This window comes from Fusarium oxysporum, chromosome 14 (genome assembly GCF_000149955.1).
Source record: "Fusarium oxysporum f. sp. lycopersici 4287 chromosome 14, whole genome shotgun sequence".
Taxonomy (NCBI): Eukaryota; Fungi; Ascomycota; class Sordariomycetes; order Hypocreales; family Nectriaceae; genus Fusarium; species Fusarium oxysporum.
The window spans coordinates 1,287,609-1,293,021 of NC_030999.1; positions in this window are offsets into that span (position 1 = coordinate 1,287,609).

Below are 5,413 nucleotides of genomic sequence, written 5' to 3' on the forward strand. Positions count from 1 at the left end.
CACAGCGGATCCGTGCCAATCTTAGCGCACTTCCACAAACCTTTCATCGTATATTTTGTAACACATATACAATTTCCTTCGCAGAAAATAGTCAACATACCTCTCTCTTCCTCCCTTACAATCTCCTTCACTAAGATTCCATCTTAGAAAAAATAGAAGACGGGACACCTATGGTGAAGTATTTGCTATTTTTCTTATTTACTGTAAGAATATCTCCCATACCTATGACGATTTAGAAGATATAGAAGAACAGCGCACTAACCACAAGGGGACGGGTGTCCGACTACCCCCCGAGGAACGCCCACCCCTCTCTAACTACCCCCGCCTATTATTAAATATGTAAGAGTTTTAAAAAGTGGTGTTACAGTAGTAATTCTGCCCCGTAATGACGTAGATGATAAGCGAGTGTGACAGACAAGCGAGTGTGACAGTATACTGTGTAGCTAGAAATAGCTTACCCTATAGCATTTTAGTACTTAAATAAAATAGTTAAAAATCTAATAAAATTATTCTTAAAATAGTATAGCTAACTATATTAAAAAGTATTTTTGTTAAATTTTTAGCTATTTTATTTTATATAAAAAAGCTTAATTATACAGTGTAAATAAAGTTTTTATATACTAGCTATATAGGATTTTTTTAAAAATCTAAAAAAATTAATATAGCTTATTTTAAAACTTATATATAGGCTATTAAAATTATAGCTATTTTAGGCTTAAATTAGGTATTTTATAAGCTTTTAAAAACTAGATTTTAAGGTGTATAAAGTAGTGTCACACTCACTTGTCTGTCACACTCGCTTATCAACTACGTTACAGTATTTATTAAGTTACTAATATCACCTAAAATTAGAGGAAAGTTTATTTAAATACGTTAAAAATCTAAAGAAAACTCAAAATCACAAGTGCTTTCAGGAGACAGGTAGATTAGTAAGTTTTAGTAGCTCCGACCATAGCAGTGGCAGTGATTTATTCTCGGCAGGTTAATATAAAGTCTGTTATTTCTCCCCAGAGTTATGCTACTTCATCTTTTCGCCGACTTGGTTTTTATTTCGACTAGCAAAAACATTCATAAACCAGAGTAAGTTATGTGGCACAAGTTTAGGATCAGGCTAACTTCCTATGCAGGTTATGAAGTACCTTTACCTCCTTTTCCATTTCGCCCTGTTTGCGAGTGCTATACCTATGCTCGACCTATTTCCAAGACAAGGGCAATGCTTTAGCACCACCGGCTCAACACCACCACGACCACCACCCGCGGCTAGAGAGGTGACATTTGACATCACCCAAAATGTCAACACGTTCACTAGCGCCGCGTCCACACCATGGACTGAGGGTGTAGGACTCTCGAATATTAGATACCAATGGCGCGCATACTACAGTACCAGGCAACGAACTACGTTCGTTGAGGTTCGGGTTTTCGGTACTGCCGAGGCGCAAGTAGTCTTGCTTCCGGATGCTCCCGGAACAAGTCGATATCGCGCTATCGATAGCAACGTCTTTAGGCCCAACGAAGAGGTCACAGGCGGTGGTTTAGCGGGCTGGGGTCAGGTGACTACGGTCTGCCTTCAAACTTGGGGTCGGCGAGGAGATATTACCTATCGGCTCCGGATTCAAAGTAAGCCCAAGCACTCCTACCCCCTTGAAGTCATTCCTGAGAGGCAATACGCCAACCGCTTAATGAATGCCCGTTGCTACGCCAAAACCCATCAGATGATTTATAAGCCCAGGGGCCTTGCTGACTTTCGTTTTCATAGGTTAACACAGTCAGTAGTAAATCTGTAGTCAAGCAGTTCAATATCGCGAAGGGGAAGAAGACAGGTGTTGAGATCAGAAAAACAGGTTTTACAGCTTTCAATCTCTTGCTAGTTACTCAAGGGTGCTAAGCTCCTTGCTGTCAAGTCCCATGGTCTCAACTACCCGGGACGCTGGGTGCTGGACTACAGATGTTGGAAATTTATATTATACTATTACTGTCCATCATGCCTTGGTGACTGCTAGTAGCGATTAGTTGAAATCCTATGTAAATATCTTTGTACTATAAGGTACATGATAAGCGAGTGGACCAAAAATCCCTCACCCTATAACAGTTCTATTTAATCAATTGATCCTCAACCATCAATCATGTCTCAATCAAATAAAGAGGCAAATACCATTCTTGCGCTTCAGGCCTATCAAAACAACCTAGAATTGGGTCCTCATCGCGCAGCTGAGATATACCAGGCCTCCTATGGTTCACTCTGGCGCCGAACCCATGGCATTTCTTCTCGATATGTGTCGCTCTGGATGTGCTTAAAAATGGAGTGAAGGTCGGGTCATTCATAATGAGCAGCAGTAGTGAGTTGATTGGTTCTGTCTTCTGTGTGGGGTATTCTATCCCACAGGTTTTACTTTAAATCACCCAGTTTGATTACTAAGGGCTGTTGTTCCTGAGGATCATTGAGACCTTGCCCGGCCTGCGACAATATGACACTACACCTAAGTCACGGAAACTATCTGATCTAGAGGAACAAGCTATTATTCGATTTATCCTCGACCTAGATTCGCGAGGATTTCCCCCGCGACTGCCTGGTATTGAAGAAATGGCCAACCGATTGCTTGCCGATCGCGACGCATCACCTGTCGGCAAGCGCTGGGCCTCTAACTTTGTCAAGCGACATAAAGAGCTCAAGACATGTTTTCATCGGAGATATGACTACCAGAGGGCCAAATGTGAGGATCTGACCGTTATTCGCAATTGGTTCAGGCTTATACAGAACGTAATTGCAAAGTACGGCATCCGATCAGATGATATCTGGAACTTTGATGAGACCGGCTTTATGATGGGCATGATATCAAGCGCTATAGTTATTACTGGCTCGGAAAGGCGTGGACGGCCAAAATCAGTCCAGCCTGGAAACCGGGAATGGGTTACAGCAATCCAAGCGATCAATGCGGAAGGCCGGGCAATCGATCCATTTATCGTGGTTGCAGGCCAATATCACCTTGCCAATTGGTACCAAGAAAGCAACCTCCCGGCCACTTGGGCCATTGCTACGACCCAAAATGGCTGGACGGATAATAAGACGGGTCTTGAGTGGCTAAAGCACTTTGATCAATGTACAACTAACCGATCAGTTGGTGGCTATCGTCTTCTAATCCTTGATGGCCACGAAAGCCACCATTCGACCGACTTTGAGGTATATTGTGAGGAGAACAATATAATTACACTCTGTATGCCACCTCATTCTTCCCATCTGCTTCAGCCCCTTGATGTCGGGTGCTTTGGGCCGCTAAAAAAGGCATATGGTCGAGAAATAGACCGTCTAATCAGAAGGTCTATCACCTATATTTCCAAGACCGAATTCTTTCCAGCCTTTTACAACGCTTTTCAAGCTGCTATAACTAAGGAAAATATCAAGGGAGGTTTTAGAGGAGCTGGACTAGTTCCTTTTGATCCGGAATATGTGATCTCCAAGCTTGATGTGCAGCTACGGACTCCAACGCCTGCCAAGGAGGTTACTAACCCCTCAACCCCTTGGGTACCTAAGACCCCACAGACTGTGCTTGAGGCTAGATCTTAGTCTGAATATCTTCAGAGACGAATTAGAAGACATAAAAGCAGCTCCCCAGAGTCAATTCTAGGAGCTTTAACGTCTCTTGCAAAGGGAACAACAGTTCGGCGCTGTGGAACTTGCGGCAAGACCGGGCATAATGCAAGGACCTGCCAGGAGGGTATTGAGGCCTCTGGTAATGAGTACAGTAAGTTTCAGGTTCAGTTTCCCTCCCCATATAAATAACAGTACTATTTTTGCAGGAGGGAAGAATAATTAAAGATAAAACTTAGGAAACTAAACCTGAAATGCACTGTATGGTAATTAAATTTAATTAAATAGATTGTCTGTTGTATTTCTATCGTAATATTTATTTAGAAGGTTCAGATATTTGGTCCACTCGCTTGTCTGGTCCACTCGCTTATCATGTACGTTAAAGTAACTTTATTAATTGTCAAATGTGACGGCCTCAGGGTGTGACCTTTTTGTTAGTCCTCGGTGAAGCTAAGCCAGATTGGGAAGGCATGAAAAAGATACAGTGGAAGGGGGGGGAAATAAGTTTGAATCCAAACTCAAGTATGTATACATTCACTGACTAACTGAGGTAAGACCAGTTTCCTACGTAGCAATACCCCAATCCGGAGAGCCTCTTGCTTGATACAGCTTAGCACTTACTTTATCAAGCTAAAGCGCTGTATACGGGAGCTCGATCACAACAGCTGGTTCTTCAGCTTGGATTCAAACTTATTGCATCTCACTGTAGTGTCACTCAGAAACCAGCTCTACCGTCACTAATTTTGATACAAACCAAACAAACAAGCTTTTTAAACTCTCATGAACGTAAGCATTGCCAAGCACGGCTCAAAGCTCAGTCTGGGCCTGTAGGTGTGTCGTAGCTGTGATTTGATTGGTTGACCTTGTCGGTTCCGCTCTTGGTTTCGGTTTCGGTACCGGTTTTTGGTTGTACAGTGGGATGCAATAAGTTTGAATACCTTTTGAAGTACTAATACCTCCTGTCTACTCTGTACTCTGTACAGTAACAGTATTGTATGTCTACCCTCTACGCCCGCTGTAAACAAGACTCATGCATACACACCTATATCTGCCTATGCAGTACGCACAGACACATCCCCTGCTCCTCTCGGAGGGCTTTCTAGCCAAACATCGGAGGAACTTTAGACCATACTTGCGATGACGAGATGAAATTTCGCTGACAAAACTTCGCTGACAAAACTTCGCTGACGTAATCTCCTGAAAGTAGCCTGAATAGCAGAGATTGTAGACGTGGTCGTCACACCATACGTACGTATTGTAACACTAATTTTGTGTAAGAGTGCGCAAGGCAACGTCTATTATTTCCTTTTGCATCATGGTCCTACCCAAACGTGCTGTAAATACGTTCACCCACCCTAGTATATCATGTGTAGTAGCAAGTGAAGTCTAAGATCCTTGTTAAAGTATAAAGAGCTTACACTAAGTGTAATGCTGACAGTCGAGGACGAATGGTGCACGAGCGAAGAGACCTTGTACGGAAGCCCCGAAGGGATTAAAGTGTTATTGATGGGGTCTCAGGCAGGTTAGCTAACTACCAGCCGGAGACTCACTCGGCTTTCACTAAACCTAACGCCCCTAAATAGACGTAACTGTTGCTCTCTTTCCCCTTGACTTGAACAGGCCAATCTAAGACACCTTACTGTTACAACATAAAGGCTCCGCTTATTTAGAATTCCTTGTATTGCAGTTTTAAACTTTAAAACCCCACAATTAGCATTTGCTTTGATTCCTTTTCTCCCACAATTAAACACCACATTGATTGTGAAAACAGACCCTGGGGCCGCAAAGTAACGCCGTAATACGGGGAAACGGGCCACCCCAAGAATC